Below are 17218 nucleotides of genomic sequence, written 5' to 3'. Positions count from 1 at the left end.
GCCACTTCTGTATGGTTTCCCTCCTCTGTGTGCTCTTTCAAGTTGTACCACTTTCTCTCCTTCGGCTTCAAAGAGATGATGCACAAGGGCCTGCACCCTCTCCTCTACCTGCCTCAGGGTTTCATCCGCCATTTAATTGAGGCCCAGTATACTTATGCTGTTTCTACTTTATTTTCCAAATCGTCCATTTTCAGTATCACCTCCTCTTCTCGTAGCTCAAGCTCAGTCATACTGCCATCAAGTCGCATTTCCACCAAGTCTGCATTAATCTAGTTGTGTTCTAAGCCTTCTACCTTGCTCTCAACAGTGCCCATCCTAGCTGTTAGGTCTGCCAATGAGGCCTGGAGGTCTCCTCTGAGATTCTTAATTTCCGTCAGGATATGGCCCGAGTCCTCGTTTGTGGAGAAGACAGACATATCCACTTCCGTCAGGACCATCCCATCTGGTGTCCTCTTCGTTGGACCCCTTGTTTTCTGAGCTGCTATGCCAATGGGTCCATCTTTTGATGTCTTCTTTAAGATTCCCTCTTGTGGCGCCCCCTCTTTCTTTCTTTTCACTCTTCCTTCCTTTATTTTGTCTTCGTCTTCTCCGCTTTCCCCTCCTTGTCCGGCGTCTCGCGCTTACTACACCTTCTGATTGCTCCATCCAGCCGCCTGGTCTTGAATTTCTTTCAACCTCTGCTCCTTTGTGGATTACGGGCTCTGTCCTTTGTTTCTCCAGGCTCCTATGTTACCTTGCCTATTGGTGCACTCTCCGGTATTCCTTTCCCTTCAATGTGGCGTTGACCGTGTCCTATGTCCGGCGGTTGGATGTCTGTTCTACTCCAGCCCAGTCCCTTTTTTTCCCCTTCATTTTACTTTTGAGCGGCGCTCTTCTTACTTCCACTGGGTGTTTTCACTGTTCTGCGGGTCTATTGATTCCTGGATTTAGCCACTTGTCAGATGTCAGGACCCTTGTCTTGGAGAGCTATTTCCCTCTCTATGGGGCATACACTCTCAACCGCTGTGTGTGTCCACCACTAAGCAATACACGGCCAGCCCTCCTGTTGGGGGCAGGCTGTGATTTCTGAGAGGCCCAGGGGGTTCAGTAGGTGGTGCCTCATGCACAGGATGATCAAGAGCAGGTAGAAGTTGGCAGTCCCCAGAACGTGTTTCTCTTTGTGTATATTGCAGTGGGAGGCAACAGGGCGCCTCTAGTCGGCTTCCGCTACCAGTTGTATCAAAGGATGGGCCAGCAAGGACTTGGTCCGGCATTGATAACCCGTACCCCAACTATATTAAGTGGCTATAGGCGACCTGGCTTGTTGTGGGGCCAGTTCACATGCGGCTGCCACTAGGGTGGTGCTTCCTGTCTGCCCCAGCAAGGGAGGGGTTGGCTATTTTTTCCAGGAGCCAGCCTCGCTGCAACTTCCTTCAATTCACAATTATCAGACAATAGTTACTGGTGTGAGCCCCTGCAACCTCACTGTAGCATTCGGTATTAAGCTAATGTGAATGATTTAGGGAAGTGGTATCAGCTGTGTTCTATGGGTGATGTTCTATCCCTCCTCTCAATTGCAGCTGGGTGATTATGCCCGGGAGGGGAGGGGCAAGTACGGTGGCTGGGATTCTACCCCTTGTCACTTGTCTTGGCCCCGGATTTAATCCCCTTCCGCCGGCAGTTCGAGAGCAGTCCACCCCTCCAGGCCCTTCTGCAGCCCAGGTCCGGCTGCACAGCGTTATCTACTCCCCATGTTCTAGCGGTAGCAGTACCTGGGTAGTGGCTTCCTTGTGCCGTGGACACTGCCCATAGCTATGGGACCACTTCCACTTCTGCTCCGATGCAGGCTGCCGTCTCCCACTCTTGTGTCTTCCCGTCTCGCCCCCGTTCTTTCCTTCTCACTGCAGCCACATCTCCACCAGTATGCAGACTGCTCCAACTGCTGCGTCGGCTGCTCCTCTTTCTGCTGTCTTTTTAGCTGCTCTCCGTTGCTGTTTGCCGGCTGTCGTCCCTCCGGCGCTGCAGCACCAACTTCCCTCAGTCTGCATTCACCCTCCTACAGAGTGCTCGTTGTGGCGGGTTTTCGGCTGCTCCTCGGCTACGCCTCGGCTCTCACTTATGTGCCGGCTTGCTTCCCAGGCACAAGTTGCACCGCACTCATCACTAGGAGCCCCTGGCCCGCTCCACCAAACGCTGTTATGGGCAAAGGTTCCCACTGCAATTTCCAGTTCTTGGTGTGCTTTGCCCCTTTGCGCGCCTCTGTGCCCCTGTTAGGGTTCTTCTTTCGGGCTGAAAGTGCACAATCTCATCTCTAGAATGGTGGAGGAAGCGGGAGCCAAGCACTAGGCTGGCATTTTCTCCTGCCCCCTCTAGTGGTCCTTACCGCTGTTTACATTTTAAAGTAAAGAAAACCTGCAATTATTCTGACCTGCAACACCTCCTTCCCATCTATCTCCTAACAAAAAAAAAATGTGGGCTACATACCAAATAAGCAAAACAGAAAGGTGATGGATGGAAGGTTTCAAATCATTCATAACCACTGCCACAGATCTGGGCAAACCTTCAGACCATCGTTTTTCTGGTTGGACTTGTGTTGGTCAGCTGCTGTAACCAGTCTGTGGCCAGACACTTGGCAAGCACTGGATGTCTGCGCTTTGGGGTTTAGGACTCTTCGAGATGCTCTGTCTGTTTAGTCTGTGTAGTGATGTACAATAGTCCAGGTTGTTGTGTTGGACGTCTGCTTACATTCACAGTAATTTGGTAATATATTATGTTATGTTGATTTATACTGTGCACTGCTACCACCTAAGGGCAGTCTCCAGGAGCTTAAGTGGCTCTGCAAGTCAAGAGGGCTGGGTGTGTTAGTGGGGAATAGGGTGATAGGATAGGTTCAGAACCAGGAGGAACTGGTGCCTGTGAGTGTTGTCTTGCATGTGGGAGTTGGTTCGGGAGGCCTCGCGTGTTGCAACAGTATGGGTTGGACTCAGTACCTTGGATGTGTGCTAGTGTTTGCGTTGGGTGTTTGCATCGTGTGATGTTGGGGTGGGATTTGCAGTTGTGTGCATTGGTTAGTTGTATCCACAAGGGGTCCAGAGTCTCAGATGATTGTTAGGTGTTTGAATGTATTGTGTTGGTGTGCGTTTGTGTAGTATCGGTGGATTTATGCACTATGTTCAAGGGTGTTTCGGCTGTTTCCAGAGTCTCAGAGAAATGGTTGGGTGCGAGCAGTAGATTAGTTCTCGGTGTGTCTATGCTTAATGTGGCTAACCCCTAATCATGCATAGTGGTGTTGGCTATGTTGGAGGAGCAGGAAAGGGGGGAAGAGGGTTAGTAAATCGGTTAGTTTGACGATGTCTCTGGTGTGAGTATTTGTTTCCGCTCAATGACATCGTTCAACGTTCTTGGTTGTGGTCTGACGGTCAATCTCGCCTCCTCTCCAAGCCTGGAGGCTGACTTCCCCTACTGGTTTGAGGGAAGAGAGTTGGTTGTACCTAGTGTGTTCCTGGTTACTCGGCTGGGTTTAAGTCGTAGCAGTCGGGTTTGGACCTATTGTGTTGTCAGCTGCTGAGTGGGTGCACAGCTGGTGTTATGTTCCAAAATGAGAGAAGCAAGTTTTACGATTAAGCGTCAAGCACCCGTTACAAGTCTAAGGCATGAGCATAGCGAGGGCGTACAACAAGGGCACTGGGACATCATCACCCGCTCCAGCATCTGGAATGGGCGCTCAACACTATTAGCACCCTGGGTTTCCTATCCGGAAACCCGGTGTGCAAAGAAAATTGTATTTTTTTTCAATGCACGGGATGCCGCACACGTCCCGTTCATTGAATTAAAATACTGTCACAAGATGGCCGCCATGGATCTGGAGCACCTCTTCAATCTCCATGGCAGCCATGGAGTGGTTACAGCAGCGTGGTGGTGACTGACGAAGAAAAGAGGAAAGTGGGGTGGTGGGAGTGGGTACATTAAAAGAAAAGGGAGGGTGTGGGGGAAGAAGGCAGTGCGGGCGGGAAACAGCCTCCAGGCTGTTCGGAAGGCAGGCTTGGATCGGTAGATCCAGACCGCGATCCAAGGAACTCGATTGGCTGCTCCCCCCACTACGGGTGCCAATGACATGTATGTCGACATTCTTCGGACTGCTGGGCCTATACACACTGATATTAATGCTACATACAGGGATCCATTCTTGTATGAAATGTATGTCATATTACAGTGATATCGTTACCATATTTTTCTTAGTGTACTGAGGAACAATGCTATGTGATGCCACTTAATGTTTTGTCAAGGGGTGAAAGGTTGTGTGCCATCACTTCCTGTGATGTCACTGGGGGCGGGATCAAATGGCATCACTTCCTGTAATGTCATCATAGGTCAGGGGACATCTGATGTCACTTCCGCTACCCCAGGCATTTTGGTGAAATGACGTCCCTGTAGAGCTGCCAGAAAATCCTAAGGCTTTTTTTCTAATTCCTTCTGAATAAGGTGCTGTAAAATGCATTGTTTCAACCTGGGAAGGGGTCCAGTGTATAGTCAACTCTTCTGTATTACCCAACTCAGTAGCAGTAATAAAAAATAGCATTCATTGTATTGCTCTAGGAAGGCTAAAAGGCAGAGTGACACGCTTGGGATTTGAGATTATGACCTTCATGCTGTCTCAAGATTTCTTCAGCAGCACATTATTATTTTTTGTATTCTATGTGGTTTATTGCGAACCTCCACAAAATTATTAAAAGAATTACAAAATCGTAATCAATATAATACATACATTTAATCAATAAATACGTTTCCAGAATAGTTTGACAAACTTAATAAATCCTGTATTCCATAAAAGCATTGTAGAAAAACATAATTTTCTCTCTGATCATTTTTAAATATAGACAAGACCTGTAATTGTGAGAGAAGTTAGAAAACCATTTAATATTCAATTCCAAAAACGTTTTTTGTCAATATAATTAGTATTGCAAACAAATCTGACAAAATATACCTCTCTTAAGTGGAGCACTCAATAAACAAGTGCTCCAGAGTCTCTAATTTATTAGTAATTCAACAGAAACATTAGCGCCTAAAAGGGCTAGCCAGCTTAAATCTAGCACCTATAACATATATTGTTGATAATAAATGAAATCTCTGTTTCATAAATGTCCATCTCCAGCTGTCATTCAGAAAGAATATTTAAATAATTAGGTAAGTGATTTCATCTTTTTTCTTTGTGATATAAAGGAGTAAATAACATTTTATTTTTTTTACAGTGCAAGTGTTTATCCAATCCTGACTAACTCCTCTTTGGCTGCAAGAACAATGCGCAAGCCAACTATTAAGGACTAGGTGGGAACCCTCTTTGGCCAAATTATGCAAATCCAAAAATAGTGAATGTTCTAATGGAGTCAAAGGTTTAGCATAGAGAGACAACATCTTCCAGTCTACCAATGCCTGCAAAGATAAAAGGGCCAGCTCAAACCTAATAATTACGATAGGAAACCCTTGTGGTAAAAGCAGATAACTACACCATACTTTTCCTTCAGCTTTAAACCAAGGGAAGTTACTACCTTTAAATTTTACTCCACATGATAAAGCTACAATTGTTTATGCTTTATAACATTTAAGGATTGGTTTAATATAAAAGTTGCCCAATTTCTGTTTACATTTTTTCATTTGGGCCCCCAAGGCCTGTCGGTAGGATATTAGGAGACACTTCATTAAGTTCATTGTTGTTCTTATACTTTTTTTTAATGATAAAACCTAGATATTTCCATGTTAGTACCGCCTCCAGCTCGACTTGTTCAAAACCCACTTACATTTATTAAATGTTTTATTTGGTGCGATAGTCAACATTTTTGATTTACAAATCCTTAGTTAAATCAGCTAAGACTTTAATTGGAGTCTAGTCCAGCAGGACAAAGTCATGTGCATTGGCCAAGTATTGGATAAAAAGGGAACCACAAAACGTAAGGTAAGCGCACACCCTTTTCAGATAATTAGCCACATCTGCTGCACACAAGTTAAAAAAGGAAGGTGCGTGAGGGGTCAGAAATGAAAGATAGACACAAAGTTGTAATGTTTTCAACATTAGACATTTTATTAAAATAAAAGGGTTTGGATAAAGGCCTTCCTAACCCTAGCCAAATGAGAGTTTCCCTGACTATGACATCAAAAGTAGGGAACAGTCTGTGTGTCTTCCAACTTAAACAAACGTATCTGACCCAAACACTAAAAATAAAAAAACAAAATGTGCAAGGTAAAATAAGTGCAAAACATTAAGTATATACATCCAACAGAACAATCGTTGTATCCAGGGGAGAATTCCCTTCCACTGAACTGTTTCAGTTACAATATTGGAAAGATTCAGTTCACACAATCGTTCTTGAAGAGTGGGAGAAATGTCTTATTCACATAACACTTCCTCGAAGATGAAAGTGTCTCTTCCAAACAAATGCTGCTTGAAGGATGATAAAGTATCTCTTGGCAACTTAAGTAATAAAGTTTTAGCACTTCCTTAGGGATGATGAAAACCTTATTCTTCCAAAACAATGGCTCCCGAAGGGTAGTGAAATTGTCTCTATGTACAAAACATTCTTAAGAATGACAAAGTATCTTTTCAAAGCAATTTATAACTGTAAGGATGGCGAAAAGTGTCTCTTCCACTCTGCAATTTATGGGTGAGGATTCCCTGGTATACTCCTCTGCCAGGAACTCGTTCTAAAATGTCTTTTCTTCTTTCACATACTTTGGCTGGATTACCTGGTGTACTCCCCTGCCAGGTATCCCCCACTCTCTCTCTCTGGGTTTGATAGATCCCTGGTGTACGTTCCTGCCAGGTATCTTTCCCCCAAAGGCTCACTGCCTGATGCAACACCTTTACCAGGTCTTCTTACAACCTTTCAATTATCTTTCTCTTTTAAGTATAACAGTTCTTACTCCTTCGCTGTTTTTGGAGACTTGTTCAAGTTTTGCTTGTCAATTTCATTAGTAATGTTAATTGGTTTGTGGCACTGTTTGTTCGAATCTTCCCCATATTGATCTTTCATATATGAATATTTGTACACATCTTGCCTTTCTATTACTTCATTAATTATGTGCATTTGCTTTTGACAACATTCACTCCAACTTTCCCCATATTGGCATCCCTTATCTGGAGACTTGTGTAAACTTGGTGATTTTAACGTTACTTGGTGGGTATTCAAACCAGCTTGGTAATTGCTTGTACACCTGTCGGTGCGTCCCAGGCCTCCCAACACTCCAGAGCCGACTCACCAGTGTTTCCTGGCATTCCAGACCCATGGCATACTGCTGTCGCGATGTTTGTGCAGTGAGAAAGCGTTCCCCGCTGTGCAGACACTTCTCCGGTTTTCTAGCCGGCTTCTCTCTCACTTGCCAGTGGGGTGGTTGCTCCATAGCGTGACTGCGCTCCTGACAGCCTTTTCCTTCCTGCCGGCCCTACAGCGGTCCCCTTTCTGGTCCTGCTATGCCATCCCAGGCTTCTCTCCACTCTGGTAGGAAGCGCATGCCCACTTAACCATAGCTTGCTGGCCCGTGTCTGCCTTCGGTCCTGCTTCCCGCTGCGACCGCTCTGCATCTCTCCTCTCCTTCTGCTCTGCTCTGTGCTTTCAAAGGCACACCATTTTTAAATGTCCTGCACAGCTGACTGGTATCACAATAACTAGTCTGCACATTCAGGTTGGCGTGCTTTCCGCTCTACATTAACTCCTTGCTCAGATTGACAATCAGTTCTTTAGAGGGGTTCTATGTCATAATATCGACAGGAATTTTTATGACGGGTGTTTTTACAAAAACATTTTGCCAAAAAAAGTCACTGAAATATTTATTTTTGTATTTTTTGGGAGTTCCCCCCTCCAAACTCCCCCTTTCCCCACCTATTTGTAACTGTTCCCGACCCCCCAACCCCTTGACTGACCTTTCCCACCTTCCCACCCAACATTTCGATGATTGGTTTCAGCAAAATGTTTTCGTAAAAACACCAGTCGAAAAAACAGATGTCGATGAAGTTGTTTCAAGGGGGGCGGGGGGATAGATTTCCGAATTATACTCACCCACTTGTTCAAATATAATTTAATAAAATGTTGTTTTCAAATTAATTCTGGAATTGGGTCCATTTGGGTTTGCTGTTGAGAGGACCCCTGGCTATTAATCCAATTCCAGAAGCTCCGGTCTTGATTAGAAATAATAACTTGTAAAATGTGTTCAGCCTCTCTCTAGTTCAATACGTGTTTAGGGGATTTAAACCAGTTTGTATATCCCTGCTTATGTTTTTTTCATATTATTTAATATATAAGGGTAATCAATATTATTACGACAGTAAAGTAAGTTACGTTGCAGTTCTTTTTTCTTCTCATGAAGCAGTTCATCATATAAATGAACGCTGGAACTGCATATTTAGATTTATATGTAGCAACTTTACTCCCTTAATTTGCTACCCATTTGGAAAGTTTGTTATTAAAAAGGGTAACAGACTCCATATTAATCTGGTTGCAGAGTTGTTCCCTTGGAGGGCTACTTGCTGTTTTGCAGTGGATTTACGCCTACAGTCCCAATTGATTGTTAACTGTAGAACTGCGCTTTAAGACATATCTACCACACTGAATAAAAAGCATATATTTAAATGAGACCTACAAGTGAAACTATGGTCTAACCTAGAGGCCTGAGAGCCTCCCTTCTAAGTAAACGAGGGGGATGTCAGTAAAAATATTTCCATTTACTCTATGAAGATCCCAAAGGTACATTAAAGCACCTGTGCACTCCTAGTGCTAATGTCATAATCCTTCTCCATATTGATCATGATTGAGGAGTCGGAGTCGAAGCAATTACCATTAGTATCCCCTGCAATCAAAATCGAGGAAGAATTACCCTCATTTCAATTGCCCAGAATATAAGCTAAATGGTTAAAAATAATTTTTTGAGGAGTTAACATTGGGTTCCTGTATATATTCAGCAAAAGACAATCACATGTTTGTGGAGTAATTGGATCAGACTATATTAATTTGACGGCCAGGATATCCTGCAAGACCAGACCCCATTTAACACGCCACATTCAAATTAGATTGCATAGCAGTTATAAACCCACCATAAGGGTGCTACTTATTTCCTTTTAACGTAGGAATGTGGAAAAGTGCATATGCATCCATTGTTGGTTGCTCCAACAACCATGTTGGTGGACAGTCATAATGTCGACAGTAAAAATGTCGACAGTCAAAATTTCGAAAAATAAATGTCGAAAAAAATAATGCCGACAAACAATAATGTCGACATTTTTTCGATATTTTTTCGAAATTTTGACTGTTTATTGTATGAATAAATAAATAAATAAATATTTAACTTAGATGTGTTGAGTATGAGGGGTGGTGGGGGGTGTGGGGTGGTGGCAGGGAGTGTTGGGTGGGAGGGGTTGGTGGAGACACCCCCATAGTAAATGATACTCTTTTTATTTATTTAATTATTGAATAAATAAATAAATAAATAAATATATAATTAGTATGTGTTGAGTATGAGGGGTGAGAGGGTGGTTGTGGGGTGTGGGGGGGTAGCAGGGGGGTGTTGGGTGAGGGAGGGTTGGGGGGACCCCCCATAGTAAATGATACTCTTTTTATTTATTTAATTATTGAATAAATAAATAAATATATATATATAATTAGTATGTGTTGAGTATGAGGGGTGGGAGGGTGGTGGTGAGGGGTGTGGGGGGGTTGCAGGGGGGTGTTGGGTGAGGTGTTGATAGTTCTAAGTGACATTTTTTTTGTCGACATTTTTTTTTCTAAAAAATGACTTTTTACATTATAAGTATAGGATGTCGACATTATTGTTTTCGACATTTTTTTTTTCGACATTTTTTTTTTCGACATTTTTGTTTCGAAATTATGACTATAAACCACCATGTTTACTGCAATTAGAGAATATCAAAGGGAAAATTAATATTTGGATTCCTTAAAAAGATGATAGAAGTTTAACAGGGGAGAATTACTTAGATTAGAAAAACTCCTCCAAATTGTGAACATCCTTACAAAGAGAGTGAGTAACCAAGACCAGTCTTTTTCCTCCCAATCCTGGTCCGCCCCGTTGTGATTGATCACTCGTAGTCTGCATGTATCGGATTGAGGGCAAATTTACAAACCCCCTGATTGGATAGAAGTATATTTTATGGATGAATTAGGAGCATAAGCCATCTTTTCTCTGTTTGTGATTTTTCTGCCTTCCCTCTGGAATACGACTAACTCTATATGTCACTCGCAGTCGCGGCCATTGCCGTGACTGGCGATTTCTTCCACGTTGGAGTTTGAGGAGACGCAGAGGAAGGTTACTTTAGTCCCTTTTCTGTGTTCGCAGCCACCGCTCCAAACGCGGGACGCAACGCTGCCGGGAGTATTTAAATTCCCGCCTCCCGGCAGGTCGTTGCATTGCAACCCCCTCTGTTGTTTACCTTTCGACTCTGGGTCCTTCGCTCTTCCTCTGCACCTCGCTTTGGAATTACTCAGGAGTTTTTCCCCGTGGTTACTTTCTCCGGTGTCCCTGTCCCCAGAACACCGTACCTGGGCGGCGGGCGCTAGCTGTGCCTTTTTCTCCGGCAGTCGCAGTCTCAGTCTCTCTCTCTCTCTCTCTCTCTCTCTCTCTCTCTCAGTCTCTCTCTCTCAGTCTCTCTCTCTCTCTCTCTCTCTCTCTCTCTCTCTCTCTCTCTCTCTCTCTCTCTCTCTCTCTCTCTCTCTCTCTCTCTCTCTCTCTCTCTCTCTCTCTCTCTCTCTCTCTCTCTCTCTCTCTCTCTCTCTCTCTCTCTCTCTCTCTCTCTCTCTCTCTCTCTCTCTCTCTCTCTCTCTCTCTCTCTCTCTCTCTCTCTCTCTCCAGACAGCAAGGGGTTTTCTCCCGTGCTTCTCCGCAGTGCTTTCTTGGAAGATTTCTACATCCACCTCAGCCGTCAGCTGCTGCCTTCCCCTCCTGCTCTTCAGGCCTAGTGCTACCATTGGACTTGGACGTTTTGAGTGCCACTACCCTCAGTGTTGGAGATCCTGCGCTTCCTTCTTCATCTGTGAACAACTGGCCTTCTGAGACAAGTCTTGACACCTCTTATCAGGGTTTTTTTTCCCCTTGCGGGTTTTTCCCTGTATTTTCTGGCTTGATTCCGGAAAGGAGGTCACTGTGCTGCTGTTCTCACCCAGCGGTCACAGTGGCTTCTCTCCGTGACAAGCCCACGCACCAGAAGAAGGAGAGAGACTACCTGGCACGTCGAGGCCTGCAAGATACCATCGACTTGGAAATCTCAGGTGAGGAGAGCGTGTGCACAGGGGGGACTCAGCCAAGGGTACCATTCAAGTCACAGATTGCAACGCCAAAGAGTATCACAATGTCAGCTGAGGAACAGGTCCAAGAGCAGTGGAAGGCTTTCCAGGCCATGTCCCAGGAGCTACAAGGTGTCAAAACTGAGAACGCTTTGCTTAAACAAATGGTTGCGGCTAGGGAACCGACTCCCTCGGAATTGCCACCCATGGCGCTGTCCTCTGGGAAATTTGATGGCTCCCCCAAGAAGGTAAAGGAGTTTCTTGAAGCATGCTTGGTTCATTTCACATTCAGACCCCGTACCTTTGCTACAGATCAGGCCCGGGTGGGTTTCCTAATATCCAACATGACTGGAAACGCTCTGTCCTGGGCCACCCCATTGGTGACTAGTGGAAACGCCATTCTGCAGGACTATTCGGGGTTTCAGAATCTTCTCAAGCAGACCTTCGAACGACCAGAGCTCTCCTTTACAGCCTGCGAAGACCTGTTGGATGTCAGACAAGGCTCGCTAGACATTTTGTCATACATCTCCTCTTTCAAAACATTAGCAGCCGGAGCAGGATGGCCCGAGACAGCGCAGTATGCCATTTTCAGAAGAGGACTGAAGGAGGAAATTAAAGACGAGCTGTCCAGATCCCCTCGTTCTCCTACTTTCTCAGATCTGCTTTCTGCTGCCCTTCATATTGAGTATCGTCTTCAAGAGAGACGAGTTGAACGTCGTAAGCAAAGGACTCCTGGCTATACCTCAGACCCCTCTGTACCCGTTCTCCCTGGTCGCTCTACTAACATTATTACCGAAGAACCAATGCAGATTGGTGCCACCAGGGCGCCCTTGTCCGCAGCTGAAAGACGTTGCAGAAGAGAGAAAGGGCTGTGTGCCTACTGCGGATCAGAGCAACATCTTCTCAGAGACTGTACAGAACTGCCAAGCAAGAGGTCGGGAAACGACTACCCTCGGCGTCAATAGGGACAAGCGACCGAGGGTCTTCCAGCAATCTTCATCGTCCCTATGTCTCTCTGTCAGTGACCTCTTCCGAATCTAAGGAGGACTCCAGGCTGATGGTCATTCCAGTACAACTCAACCTCGGAAACCATCAGGTGGAAACACTGGCTCTATTGGACTGTGGCGCGGCAGGGAACTTCGTCAACACCCTGTGGGCAGACAGGGTGGGTCTCCGTCGGATCCCCCAGGCAGAAGGTCATAAGGTGGAAGGTGTGGACGGTTCGCCTTTGTCTTCAGGTCCCATCACCCATACCACTGAGGATCTCTCCTTGACGATCAACCAACATAAGGAAGTTTTGTGTTTTGATATTATCAGGGCTGCCCATTTCCCCATCATCTTGGGCATTACATGGCTCCGTCGACATAATCCTCTGATTAACTGGACCGAGAATCAGATACGTTTCAGTTCCCCGTATTGCGCAACCAACTGTTTTTCACTGGAAGGTCGAGCTGATCTTCAGCCAGTCAAAGTGTTTCCCAACAACCATGTGGTTTTCCATGCTTTACCCAATTTCTGCTCTGGGTTTTCAGAGGTTTTTCAGGAGTGCCTCCATGCCAGACTTCCACCCCATCGGCCAGAGGACTGCACCATCGATCTGGAGCCCAATGCCTTGGTTCCATTCGGACGGATGTTCGCTCTCACCCAAACCGAGAGACAAGTTCTTCGGAGATACTTGGATACCAACATGGAGAATGGTCTCATCCAACCTTCAAAGTCTCCAGCAGGAGCCCCTTTGTTTTTCATCAAGAAAAGAGATTCCGCCGACCTTAGACCCTGCATTGACTACAGGGGCCTAAATACAGTGACAGTCCGTGACCGGTATCCTATGCCCCTAATCACGGACATTATTGAGGCGGTGCAAGGTGCTCGAGTCTTTACCAAACTGGATCTTCGCAACGCATACCATCTGTTGCGGATTGCCAAGGGTGACGAATGGAAAACCGCATTTCGTACTCCTCTGGGCTTATTTGAGTATAAGGTTATGCCGTTCGGTTTGGTGAACGCCCCAGCGGTATTCCAGAGGTTCATGGACCGAATGTTCTCTGACATGTTTTCCATCTATGTCATCATCTATTTAGATGATAGCTTGGTTTTTTCCCCTAACATGAGAGAACACATTGTACAAGTACGACGAGTTTTGGAGCGTCTTAAGGAGAACAATCTACTGGTCAAGGAGGAGAAGTGCAGATTCGCTGTACCTTCGGTACATTATCTGGGATATGTTCTGTCAGAAGGTGGGATCGCCATGGATCCTGACAAGGTGCACGTTATTCTTGACTGGCCGGCCCCGACCTCCGTCCGGGAGGTCCAGAGGTTCTTGGGTCTTTCGAATTACTACAGGAGATTCATTCCAAACTTTTCGGAGGTGGTGTTTCCCATCACCCGTCTACTCAAGAAGACGGCCTATCCTTTTTCCTGGTCCACTGAGGCGGAAAGAAGTTTCTGTCACCTGAAAACCCTCTTCTGCTCTGCCCCGATTCTGCAGCATCCCAACCAAACTCTTCCATTTATTCTGGAGACGGACACCTCCGCTATAGCTGTCGGAGCTGTGTTGCTTCAGTCCATCAACATGGTGGAGAATCCTGTCGCCTATCTCTCTAAGACTCTTTCTCCCAGCCAACTTAACTACTCGGTTCTGGAGAAGGAATTGTTGGCAATGAAGTTGGCTTGTGAGGAATGGAGGCACCTTCTCATGGGTGCCCGTCATCGGTTCCTCATTCGCACCGACCGTAAGAACCTAAAGGCCTTACAGGACATGGAATGTTCGAACTCCAGGCAGGCTAGATGGGCCTACCTGTTTTCACAGTACGACTTCCAGATCACGTACATCCCTGGGTCTCTCAATCGTCTAGCTGACGCTTTGTCTCGCAAGGATTCTCACTTGGAAACGGTAGCTGTCAAGTCTGAGCCATTGTTCCACAGAAATCGGATCCTAGCCACGGTGGGTTCTTTCCTTCAGGAAGTCAAGGCTGCTGTCGCACAAGAGGCTCCTCATATCTCTTTTTCTGCTGATTCCCCTTTCCAAATCAAGGACGGTTGGGTCTTCTACAAGAAGAGGTGGTATATCCCTGAAGGGTCGCTTCGCCGGAAAGTCCTAAAATGGTGTCACGACTCACGTCTAGGCGGACACAGAAGTGGAAATGGTACGTTGGAACTTATCTCGAGGTCGTTTCTTTGGCCCAACATCAGGAGAGACGTGTTCAACTACGTAAAGACCTGCCCGACTTGTGCCAGAGTCAAATATGCCTCGGGGAAGCCCCTAGGACTTCTCACCCAAGTGGAGATGCCGACTCGCCCGTGGGGACTCATCTCCACGGACTTCATAGTGGAGCTTCCTGATTCTGAGTCATGCACATGTATCATGGTTACAGTGGACGCTTTATCCAAGTTAGCCCATTTCTCTCCTCTTCCGGGACTCCCTTCTGCCACCAAGATGGCAGAAACATTTGCCCGAGATATCGTCAAGCTTCATGGCCTCCCCGACAAGATAATATCCGATCGAGGAAGCCAGTACATTTCCAAATTCTGGATGGCTTTATGTACTCGATTGGGAGTGGAAAGGGCCCTTTCCTCTGGATTTCACCCACAGACAAACGGCCAAACGGAACGACTCAACGCAACCCTGGAGCAGTACTTGCGATGCTTTATTTCCCAGCATCAAGATAATTGGGTTTCTCTACTCCCTACTGCGGAATTTGTTTACAACAACTCCAGGCACACTGCCACAGGCCTATCCCCTTTTTTTTGTACCTACGGTGTTCACCCGCGTTATTTAATGCCCGAGGTGCCCGGTTTCTCCAACTCTCCAACTGCTGAAGAGGTGCTAAGAAATATCAAGGAGGCCAGGGACAATGCATTGCTATGTTTGGTGAATAGTAGACAGCGGAATAAGATTGAAGCCGACAAAGCACCTTCATGGAAATCTGGGGACAAGGTGTGGTTGTCCACCAGATTCCTTCCCAGATGGACAAGACCTTCTAAACTGTCTCCACGTTTCGTGGGACCTTTCCCCATTCTCTCCAAGGTCAATCCTGTTGCCTATCGTCTACAACTCTCTCCATCTCTCAGACGCATACACCCTGTTTTTCACGCCTCTCTTCTTAAACCCTACTATTCAGATCCACATCGCCGGCCTCTCAACCGGAATCTTCCTGTCACTGCAGCCGACCAGGAAGAATACGAAGTTTCTGCCATTCGTGATTCTAGATTCCTTCGTGGTCGGTTGGAATACCTCCTGTCATGGAAGGGTTACCCGGTATCGGAGGATTCCTGGGAGCCAGCTTCCCGAGTACATGCCCCTCAGCTGTTGGCCAGGTTCCATCGCTTGCACCCGGGCAAGCCTGGGTGGTTGCACTCTAAGGGGGGGCATACTGTCACTCGCAGTCGCAGCCATCGCCGTGACTGGCGATTTCTTCCACGTTGGAGTTTGAGGAGACGCAGAGGAAGGTTACTTTAGTCCCTTTTCTGTGTTCGCAGCCGCCGCTCCAAACGGGGGACGCAACGCTGCCGGGAGTATTTAAATCCCCGCCTCCCGGAAGGTCGTTGCGTTGCAACCCCCTCTGTTGTTTACCTTTCGACTCTGGGTCCTTCGCTCTTCCCCTGCACCTCGCTTTGGAATTACTCAGGAGTTTTTCCCCGTGGTTACTTTCTCCGGTGTCCCTGTCCCCGGAACACTGTACTTTTGTTTTCCGTTTCTCTCCGCCGCCTTCCCTTCGCCTTTTTCTCTGGCGGTCGGTCTCTCTCTCTCTCTCTCTCTCTCTCTCTCTCTCTCTCTCTCTCTCTCTCTCTCTCTCTCTCTCTTTTTCTTTCCCTTGCTCTTTGAGTCCAGACAGTGAGGGGTTTTCTCCCGTGCTTCTCTGCAGTGCTTTCTTGGAAGATTTCTACCTCCACTTCAGCCGTCAGCTGCTGCCTTCTCCGCCTGCTCTTCAGGCCTAGTGCTACCATTGGACTTGGACGTTTTGAGGGCCACTACCCTCAGTGTTGGAGATCCTTCACTTCCTTCTTCATCTGTGAACAACTGGCCTTCTGAGACAAGTCTTGACACCTCTTATCAGGGTTTTTTTTCCCCTTGCAGGTTTTTCCCTGTATTTTCTGGCTTGATTCCGGAAAGGAGGTCACTGTGCCGCTGTTCTCACCCAGCGGTCACAGTGGCTTCTTTCCGTGACAAGCCCACGCACCAGAAGAAGGAGAGAGACTACCTGGCACGTCGAGGCCTGCAAGATACCATCGACTGGGAAAGCTCAGGTGAGGAGAGCGTGTGCACAGGGGGGACTCAGCCAAGGGTACCGTTCAAGTCACACTATATCCTTTGACATTCTTAGGCATGGATTCTTTTGAAACATTGATCAAATGATTTTATCTATTTAAAATAATAGTACTACTTGTTTTAAAAATATTTTCCAGACATAAGACAAAGTAGGGACTTGGGAGTCAGGTCGCTTTATCGACAGGGCATTTTGCTTTAAAAGCCCTGGTTTCTCTAATATATTGTTAGTCAGTGCTACTCTTTTTTCTTCGAGGGTGTGAAAAGAATGATTCTTACCGGGCCTGATATTTGTCATATGTATGTTTTCTGGGTCTGGAAGAGTAACCAACTGTACACCATTCTGTGTAAAGTATGTTGATAAATCAGACAGATTTACATCATCTTCAAGGGGAACTTCATGAATTATTTGTGCACCGAAGGAGGTGGCCGTCAATTTATCGTTTACTTTTTTTGTCATTTTTCTTTAGACTTGCCAAAGCTCCTCCAGACTGGGTTGTTTCATTTTAGAATTTGCTGGAGTTAGAGTCTTCTCTACATTGGCAGAACAAATCTTTGTTGTTTTTCCCAGACTGAGGTACCAAAACTTGGTGGGCATTGCTCTCCATTAAGGACTGTCTGGAACCAATGTTCTGAATCAGAGTCATGTTTTTAATGTTCTTACTTTTTTCTTTGCTTTTCTCGAGCTGTGTTT

The 17218-nt window shown here is 46.1% G+C and overlaps 1 protein-coding gene across 1 annotated transcript in view; it reads right to left on the bottom strand.

Annotated features, from left to right (window-relative positions):
* ZUP1 (zinc finger containing ubiquitin peptidase 1) overlaps nucleotides 1-17218 on the bottom strand; it is a 705973-nt gene that overhangs the window by 606778 nt on the left and 81977 nt on the right. The window lies entirely within an intron of this gene.

This window comes from Ambystoma mexicanum, chromosome 4p (assembly GCF_040938575.1).
Source record: "Ambystoma mexicanum isolate Mex_15411 chromosome 4p, UKY_AmexF1_1, whole genome shotgun sequence".
Taxonomy (NCBI): domain Eukaryota; kingdom Metazoa; phylum Chordata; class Amphibia; order Caudata; family Ambystomatidae; genus Ambystoma; species Ambystoma mexicanum.
The sequence above is the reverse complement of the archived record's forward strand: the minus strand, read 5'-3'. Positions and strand labels throughout refer to the sequence as shown.